Raw genomic sequence first — 10,398 nt, 5'->3', positions numbered from 1 at the left:
CTCTTTCCAACATGATTTTAAAAGCTAATAGCTCACAAATAGTAAGAGCCCGAGTACATGAAGAACACTAGTGATGTCAGCATCACACAGCTTTGGACTAAAAGTCTGGTCACTATAATGTGTGCACAGCTTAATGCTGGAGGAGGCCACACTGGAGACAATATTAACTGAGGAGACCTGTTAGCTCAGGAAGGGGAGGTGGCAGCAGTTACGAGCTTAAGAACAGAACCGAGTATGAGAGAGTATATTCAGTCCTGGAGGAGGAATCAGCTACTAAATCCAGCTTGTTCCCCTCCCCCTGTGTCACAGGCGAGATTTCTCAGCCATGACAGTTCAAGATAAAAACTCAATTTTGTATTAGAGATAATTCTCTGCAAGTGAGGATCCATCACATGTGATGGAGCACTCTGACAGCATGTCCCCAGAATTCTGGCAAAAGAAAAATGGCATTTTCTACCCACATAAAATCTCTGCCACAGCTCAAATCTTGGAGGAAAACTGCAAGAACAACGATCTGATATGAACAGTGTGTTTCAAGCTAATTAGAAGCACAGTGATATACTTTGCCTACCATAGCCACATTACTGAAAGTAGCATGATCCTAGGAGTAGGGTAGACAGCATAGAAAGATAGCATGCACCTATACTGGTGGAGATGCACAGAAGGGGTTGGAGCACTATCTGCTCTAAAATCAATCACCTCTACTGTTTTCATCAGACACACAGAAAAAGACACCCCAGGTTCAGTTTCAGAGCAGTGCTGTATTTTTCACATACTTACTGTCTTGCACAGATAAAAAGAAGAAAGACAATAAATAACACTGTAATGAGCAATGCTGGAATAGCAGCTTTTGCAAATTGCCTAAGTATATAACAGGCCAATGACGTCAATATAATTCCCCCAAGTGCTGAATCTCCAAAAAACAGACCCTTGCACTTACGATTCTGTTCACAGAATTTTTATTAGAAGAGCCAGGTTAAAATTATCTTATAATCTGCTCTGCAAGAAATAGTACCTATACAACTATAATAACGGCTATATTTTATATTCAAACATTACTGATTCTAAGTTCTACTGAACTGTTTCAAATACAGATAAGGCAGATAAATTGTGAAATCCTTTAATAAAATAAAAGGCTGCAGAATACAGAAATCCAGAAAGGCCAATGCTTTCTTGTAGGTAGTAGTCACAGCCCCAGGGGTCCATGGGGGCCCACTTACTCAGTGAGCTCAAGAAAGGTACCCCGCCATTCATACAGAATCTCAGAGTTATTGTGTGTTGCACTAAACAAGGGATGATTAAACAAGGGTAATTAATCAGAGCCTAAAATCTCTATTTCATAATGAATGAGAGAAGTTAGAGCTATCTCTCTGCTGGAATAACTGGTACAGGCCAGTGGCCATCACTAGCTGCTGCAGTAGATGATGCATTTCAAGCCACACAATAATTCCTGTGTACTCAGGACCACACAATAACACCAAGTCCCACAAGCCCTGACTGTTACCTGGAATGCAGAAGCCAGGCTGTCTAGCTAAATGAGTTTCCCAGTGGTGTAACAAAGTATCCATGAAATACCTGACATCAAGAGATGTATTGAGCTCCGCAGGGCTGATGGCCACTATATAAAAGCTGGGTAGCCAATTAGAAAGGCAACAGCAGTGGAAGACACCCATCTCTGGACATCCAGGCCTGTTTTCAAAGCCCTCATTGTATTTGTCAGCTCCTGTCATGATGCTCAGAAAAAAATTACCTTTGAATCTGATTTTCTTGCTTAGGCCTATGAAATTTCTGATGTTTGCCACTGGCTAGCTGTAATGCAAAGGTCCTTGCCCTTACATAACAAGCATAGCTTTACATGTGTTGCTCTGACAGACTCTTCTCAGGGAGCCCAGAAATGTATTTTTATTACATTCCTTTTCCCCAGTGCTGACAGCTTCCAAACCTGCTGCTTCCATCACAGTTACTGTCCTCTCTTCCCACAGCTACCACTGACCTGGCTGGGCTGCAAGCAGGGTTTCAAGCACCTCACAGAGCCATTTCAGAGCAGGGTGAAAGAGTCACAGAGGTGAAGACCTGTGGCTCTGATGAGCTGCTGATCACAGAATCATAGAATTGTCATAGTTGGAAAGGACCTTTGAAATCATAAATCCAACCATCAACATAAAAAAAAACAAACCCAAACAAACAGAACTTAATGCACATGCTCCATAGAAAAACACCCACAAAAAAACCCCCCACAATCTTGGCTACTAGAGCATGCCCTGAACTGCCACATCTACACGTTTCTTGAATACCTCCAAGGATGGTGACTCCACCACCTCCCTGGACAGGCTGTTCCACTGCCTGACCACTCTTTCAGTATAGAAATTCTCTCTAATACCCAATCTAAACCTCCCCTGCTGCAACTTGAGGCCATTTCCTCTGGTCCTATTGTTATTTATTTGAGAGAAAAGGCCAACACCCACCTCCCTACAGCCTCCTTTCAGGTAGTTGTAGGGGGCAATGAGATCTCCCCTTAGCCTCCCCCAAACTAAACATCCCCAGTTCCCTCAGACATTCCTATGACTTGTTCTCTAGACCCTTCACCAGCTTGGTAGTTCTCCTCTGGACATGCTTCAGCACCTCAGTGTCCTCTTATAGTGGGGGACCCAGAACTGAACACAGTACTTTCCCCCACCCTTGGTTGCAATGTCATCCCCCCATTCAGTAAGGCATGGAGATTCTCCCTGGCTCTTTTTGTATTGTTGAGGTATTTGTAGAAACTTTTTTGTTGTCCCTCATGTCACTGGCCAGGCTGAGCTCCAGCTGGGCTTTTGCTTTCCTAATTTTCTCTCTGTATGACCTAATGAGAGCTCTTTTCTCCTCTTAAGTTGCCTGTCCCATCTTACAAAGATGTTAAACTCTCCTTTTTTTTCCTAAATCCCAACAAAAGCTCCCTCTTCAACCAGGCCAGCCGTCTTCCCTGCCTTTTGATTTTACAACACATGGGGACAACTGCTCCTTGGCCTTTAAGACTTCCCTTCTTTAAAAGCATCCAGCCTTCCTGGACCCCTTTGCCCTTCAGTAATCTCTCCCAGGGGACTGTCTCAACCAATGTCCTGAACAGCCCAAAGTCAGCCCTCCAGAAGTCCAAGGTGGAAGTTTTGCTATCCCCCGCCTCACATCACTGAGAATTGAAAACTTCACCATTTTGTGATTGCTAAGCCCAAAACAGCCTCTGACCACCACATCTGCCACTAGTCCTCCTCTGTTTGTGAACAGGAGTTCCAGTGAGGCACCTCCCCTGGTAGGCTCACTTCCCAGTTGTGTCAGGAAGTTATCCTCCACAAGCTCAAGGATCCTCCTAGTCTGTTTCTTCTCTGCTGTGTTTTATTTCCAGCAGATGTCCAGTAGGTTGAGATCCCCCATCAGAACAAGGGCTGGTGGTTGTGAAACTTCAGTCAGCTGCTTGTAGAATACTTGATCTGCCTCCTCCTCCTGGTTGGGTGGTCTGTAACAGACTCCATGCACAATATCTGCCATATATACCTTCATCTTTACCCATGAACTGCAGGACCCAACACACACAGAATTATCAGCTGTAGGAAGGACTGTTCTGCAAGATCTGAGAAAGAAAGGGGCTGCAAGCTGACAGTGAAAGCTGTTCTGCACAGGAATGAGGGAACCCTTCAGAATTAGGGAGCAAAGGGTCATTGAGAAAGGTAATTGAAAAAATTGGTGCTGTTTAGACATACTTCTGAACCTTCGTTCTCACTGTCCCTGAGGACTTTCAGTCTCCAGTATGTATCAAATGATGCGTCTTCAAGTAGTCTGGAAGGAAAACTAATCATTTCTGAATAATCAGTGTGGAAGAAAAGCACATTATTTTGGGAAATGCAAAGAACCAGATGAAATAATATTCTTATGGTGATTCTGTAGGGGGATAATAAAGGAAAGAAAGGGATGAGAGCTATCCTGGTGGGCCAGCTGCAGTGTGATGTGGCATGTTCATACCTTGGACTTAACTGTGGTTTAGAGAAAGCCCCTAAAAGGAACTTTATCACACCCTAAGTCTTCAGAGCCAAAAATCAAGAGCTACAGACAGATAAGCATGTATTGTCAAAATTAGACATCAGCTTTGGCCTGGGTAACTTCTAGTTGTTTCAGACTGAATATGGAGCAAAAAAATAATCCTTTTGCAGTAATTGGTTCTGCTACTGTACTTATCCCCAATTTTCTGGACTGTCAAGCCTCATTTCTTCTGTTAGGTAGATTGACAGTCCTCTCAATAGTAATTCTCATTATGGTTTGAAGGACACCATGGCCTAGTTTTCTGGGGTAAGCATTGAATGAGAGAAACACAGCCTGCCATTACTCTGTCCATGGTGTTCTGTAATGCTGATAATGATATCAGATTCTTTCTTATACGCTGGCAATTTGCTGGATGGGACGATTGACAGAGCTGCAATTCATCAGCCATGGGCTTGGGTGTAATAGACTGTGGCAAGGTGGCAAGTGTCCCAGTGTAGATGATTCAAGCTGAACAAAATGGGGAAACTTCAAAGGTCCAGCTGCTGTTTTCATGTGTTTTGATGCAGCCACATGGAATAATAATTCACTCAGGATTACAAAGGAAGAGGATGAGGTGCTGTGGAGAGAGGAGGAACTTCTACTAAACCGTGTGATGTAGGGCAGGGTTTTCTCTGTGCTTGTCACTCCTCCACTCAAATAATATCCCTCATAGAATTCTATTAATTCATTATAAATTTGATATGAAAAAGGTTATGTTTCCACCAAGCCCTTTAATTAAATTTTTCTGTTATTGATGCTCTCATAATAAAGGTTGTGTCTGAATGGAATTTATACACTTACATGACATTTAAAACTGCACAGAGACACTGTGTGAAGTCATTGCATGCAAAAGTGTTATTAACTACATGTCAGCATCCAATAAACTCTCAGTACATTTAATTTTTTTGTTAAGATCTTGAAGCTTATCTGATGTTGTGACATTTTATGGCATTTAAATGTCTCAGCAGTGGGACATTGTTCTTCTCAAGCGCACAGCTCTTCTAAAACTGAAAGAGCTCTAACATTGCAGAAGAAGCAGGGAAGATGACAAAATGGGCTGGATTGCCAAGTATTTCTCAAGTAAATTGTTGCAGCCAGCTGAACTGCAAACACAAGCTGAAAGCACAGACTTTTCCAGTGGTTTGCAGCATGCTGAGGTGATCTGGAGCTGGCAGGATGCTTGCACCAAAAGCTAAGTTAAATTCAAATTCAGCTGGAAGTTCTAAGAGAAGAAGTACTAAACAGTGGTTTGGTGTTGTAAAGACATATTACCACATACTGGATGATCAGTTGTGAAACTGTTCTCAAAAGCTTCAAACTGCCAACTGGTTTCAGACACAACATGAGGAGTTTGTAAAATAAAACCTGACACAAGTGAAAATAGTTTAAATGAGTGAGAAAGGGAGTGTACTTACTTCATTAGCAGTGCTTCAAATCCTACTGTCACAGCAGTGTGCAGACAGGCAAGCAGCCCCAAACCAGCCCAAAGCAGCAGTTGTCCCAGCACGCAGGACAAACATGGGGTGAGGAAGTGGTGAGCAGGGAGGGCAGGAGGGTGCTCAGGTCTCTCGATAATGCAGTAAAGGGATCCCATGCTTTGCAGGCTGTTATTCTCCCCTACACTCCAGGGTTGCTGTGGGTGCACACCCCACCGACACAACAGATTTTGGCTTAATGTTGCCAGCAGCTGACAAGTATGTGTAGCCTGACTGCCTTCCACCAGGCCTTTACACTCTCAGGTAAGTGTTTGACAACCACGACTACATCTGTCCTCTACCACATGTTGACCACAGAGACAGACAGAGAGGACACAGCAACAGAGAAACCAAAACCAGAAAGTAAAATAAATCTGAAAGAATTGCAGTAACTTTTTCTTTCTTGTTTGTGTGCTTGCCTCAGGCTTGCTCTGCCAAGGGGGATGCTGGTGCACAGCACTGGCAAGGGAAGTGGACAGTGAGTCTTGCTGGAGTATTAGAGGGATGCCCTAACAAAAGGAGCTTCTCGTATACACATCTATGCAAGGACACAACAGCATCATACAGGCATGAGGAGACCCTGTGCATGGATCTTTCACGTATTCAGAGATATTTTGAGTGAAATCCAGTATGGGTTCTTCATAGTTTCAGTGTCTAAGTCAGGACATCACAGAGCTGGCTATCTCCAGAGACTCATATCAAATGCTCACACCAGAGGTGGCTTTACTGCTTGTTCTTTTACTGAGAAAGGAAAGCTCTCTGAAATCAAATTACTTTGTATTCCACAGGGTGGCCAAGACCCTTTTGAGAAATACAGCTTCATCTTTTTCTAAGTAGCATCACGTTTGTACTTGCCAAGTTGTAAGTGAGACAGATCCAATTTGTGTAGAGGGGATCTCTATCCTTCTGCCAGGCAGATGGGCTCACCTTTAGCAGAACTGAGCTCTGTCTCCAGATTGTTTCCCTGGGCATGCAAACTGCAAGTAGAGTAAGAGCTGGTTGTGCCCTGTAATCCAGAAGAGAAATGAGATCTTAGGGGTGCTTGGAGACCAAGCTGAGGCTCTCCTGGCTTGGCCTATTTTGAGAGAGAGCTGTATTTTTGTAGACCTCAAACCATACTGTGCTTTTGAGCCCAGCTGAACACATGACTGTGTCTGTGGGTCTGAGGATAGGTGTGCTGACATCCTGGAATCTGGCAGGAAGGCTCTGTACGGTTCATGTGTAACATGTGACTTGGGGTACACCACAAGCTATTTCTGGCTGCCCTGTGGCAGAGCTGTTGGTTTTCTCCCTGAGGATACTTCCATAAAACTAAACCACTGCCACTCTCACTAGCAGATCTCATGCTCTATTTAGAAGGGACTCAGCTCCGGGTAAGCAAAGACTGGGCCAGATGGATGTCACCACTACTGCTGGGAATGTCTATAAGTAGACCAAAATTCTCAAAATAGAGCTGCACCACTAAAAATCAAGGTTTGTTGGGCTATACTTCTGGGACCCCATTTTTGAAAATGCCAGTCATAATACAAATAACCAGTTGTCTTCCCTGGGGTATTTTACTCATGTAAAATATCCTGATTTTAGGCACTGACAACTATTTATATTCCAATTTTTCCACATATTTTGTGTAAATATTAGTCTGTGGTCCAGGCTGAGGTTGTTTCTAACTTTATCTCAGTTGGTTTGCCTGCCCCTATTTATAACTGTCTTGCCATCACTCCTGAAAGTTGCCACACAGCTAAATATATGATCTCAGCAGTTACTGTTTACTCTGTACCTCTGCAGAAAGTGAAAGGAAACACCACAGCTCCACTTCCCCACCATGAGGGTTGACACTGTGCAGGCTTCAGTTGGTCTCACATCCAATTTTCTGAAAACTTCTGGCAAATACCTGTTCAACACATGAGAAAAAGATGTATTTAGATATTTAGTTGGAAACACTTCAGATACTTTAGTCTACATAACACTGGTTCACTTAGTGTCTCCTGCTTAGATCCTTCACCTGCAGTAGGTCTTTAAACCCACACCCCTTCCTTCCAAAGAGCTGTAAAATGATGAGAACTATAAATGAAGCCACGTTTATAGGTCGTATTTTCTAAAGGCTGATTTGTAAAACTTGCACTTTATTCCTAGTTTGAGTTTGTCTGCCTTGGGCTTTCACCTGAAAACAGATCCCACTGCAATCAGAAAGCATTCTTGTAGTCTAATCATGCTGAAACATGAATTACATTATGTGTCAGATTGAAGTATCTCACTGCAGTGTATTGTCAAGACCTCAAGTCATTCTTTTGCCTTTCTTCTTAATCCTTTTTGATCTTTTAGCATAACTTCTAGTGTTGACACTATGAAAACATACAGTATTCAGGAATGACAGAGACATGATCCCTGCTGGCAATACATTATGTGGGCTCCCATTGCTAGTCCCACCTTTCTTCTTTCCTAAATGTGTTTAATGCTCTCATGTAGTCAAGTGATGCAAATCCATCTGTACAAATCACTTTTATTTACACTTCAGTATTATGTGTCATCGGAAATTTGCATCCTTAATTATATTTTTTTCTGAGATTGGTATAAAGAAACAGAAGCAACTATCAGGCCTACATGACACTCCACTAGAAATGGGTCTTCAGTAGAGTGTCTTCCCATTCAAACTGAATTACATGTGAATATCAAAATAATTTTAGACAGTTTTAATTATTTTAAATAGAAGATACCAGGCATGACATGGACTATCAGTACAAAATTACTAAGTTATAATCTCGTAAAGCAAGAAGTGAAGCTTACATGACATTTATTTAGTAAAAACATTTTAAGTTTTCTGTAATCAGCTTTTGTTTTCTCTTCCACACACCACCACCACCCCCCCCCCCCCCCTTTTTACTGGTTTAAAATATTTTTTTGCTTTTTTTTCCAAAAACGTTTTATTTGCAACATAAAGGAAAAGCTCCGAAACTGAGTGTCATATGTTGTTTGGAGTTCAATCCCACAAACATCTTATGGAAGGTCAGTATTGGCTCCCCCCCCCCCCCCCCCCCCCCCCCCCCCATTTTGTTGTTTGAAAAATAATTTGTTGTGCTTCTTTCTCAGGATTTCACAGATCATGCAGTCTCTGTCTTTAGATCCATTTAGAATACTACTGGTCTCCTGGCTTTTCTGTCCTGGGAACTTCCTCAGCTTACCATGCTTTGTTAGGAATCAAGTCAAAGGTTCAAAAAGCTTCTGAACAGTTTTTTCAGTATGCCTACATGAAAAAAGGGGTCCAAATCCATCCTTTTTTCTTAAGAGTACCCCTACTTTTGATATAAACGTTCGGTTGAAGTCATGAAACATCTGACAAACCCAGTAACAGCAGATACCATCTTCAGCGTGGAACGGGGGGGTGGTTTGTGCTCAGAAAACAAAGCACAGATCAGGGCTGGGGTTTTGTTGGCGAACATCATGTGAGTGTCGATGCTCCCCAGCAGGAAGTATGAAGCACAACACTGACTCACTTGGTGTTTACAGCAAACCCACAGAACATCATTCTTTGAGTCTCACAAGTCTCAGGCTTGGCAGGGACCACAAACCTTTCTCAAAGTACGGTTTGCTCTGAGGAAACTGGTAAAGCTTGTGCTTGCACAGTACTGGGGCTCTCAGAAACCTGACACTGCCATCTCATCGCCTCGACTTCCTCCCTGTACAGCACTTCTTTACTTAGGTTAAGGATGGATTCCTTGTACTGAAACGCTTCCCTTTGGGAAGACCGAGACGAGCAGCCCTCAGCTGCATTCATTGCAAGAGAAGAAAAAGAAGGTTTTGAGCCCATTTTTCAGATTTTGGAACAGACACGTGAAGCAAATTTTCAACAATCAAAACACAGAAGTTACCAGTTACTATTTAATGAGTGGCAGGTCTCACTCAGACTCACTTGCACGCTTCTTCTTTTTTTACCTTCCTTTCTAGCACTGAACTATAGAGCCAGACTTTTTATGATAACTCTATTTTGCTAATTAATTTAATTAAGTGCTGTATGTAATTTTGCAGCGTCGAGCAAGCTATTCAAGATTGTCATCATTAGGTTAAAGAGCTGACAATTGATGGAGATAATTTTTTTCTTAACAGGCTGTAACCTTTCTGCAAGCAGCCCTCTCCCCCGGGGGAGTTCTGCAATTAAATCAATAAATGCTTCTGGGGAGAAAGGAGAACTTTGCTTTTTAAGAACCGTGTAAACAGATCTTCAGCAGCTTCTCTTTGCTCGAGAAGAAAAGCAGCAGCTGGTTATTAATACCCGCTGCGCTCAGCTTCGGGAAGGCTGCAATTAAGAACAGCAGCCACTGCCTGGCTGCGGTGCAGGCTGAGAGGCGGAGGTTGTGAAGGTGTTGAGCAGGGTCTGGAGAGGAAACCCTGGCACAGTCCTACAGGGTCTGGCTCAGGTAAATGACAGGACTTGGAGAGGTTCCTCGGCGGGCTGTGGGAAGGAGGTTTGAGCTGCTGCCGTGCTCATTGTCTGGGTACAAGAAGACCTGACAAGAAGATAGATGTAACTGGAGGGAGAGGTGGCTCATCATTAGAGGTGGCTCATCATTATGACTCTCTCCAGACTTAAGCCCTTAATAAGGGATGGCCTGGGCTTTCTTTGGGACCATTTCCAAATGTTCTGTCTGCGGAACGCTCTGCCCCTGGAGCCGGGGGGCAGGAACTGTGCCCGTGTCCCAGCTGGGGCAGCCCCGAGGCCGCAGGGGTGACCGGACACTCGGGTCCTGGGCCCACGGCAGCTCCGGGTGACACGTCCGGCCGGGGGTGACATGTCCCCCCGGGGGGTCTGGACACGGCGGGAGGTTTCCTGGCACTTCATGTTGCTTCACATGCCTGGTTATCTGCTCCGAAAAATAAT

This window comes from Chaetura pelagica, unplaced genomic scaffold (genome assembly GCF_000747805.2).
Source record: "Chaetura pelagica isolate M959 unplaced genomic scaffold, ChaPel_1.0 scaffold10, whole genome shotgun sequence".
Lineage (NCBI taxonomy): Eukaryota > Metazoa > Chordata > Aves > Apodiformes > Apodidae > Chaetura > Chaetura pelagica.
The sequence above is the reverse complement of the archived record's forward strand: the minus strand, read 5'-3'. Positions refer to the sequence as shown.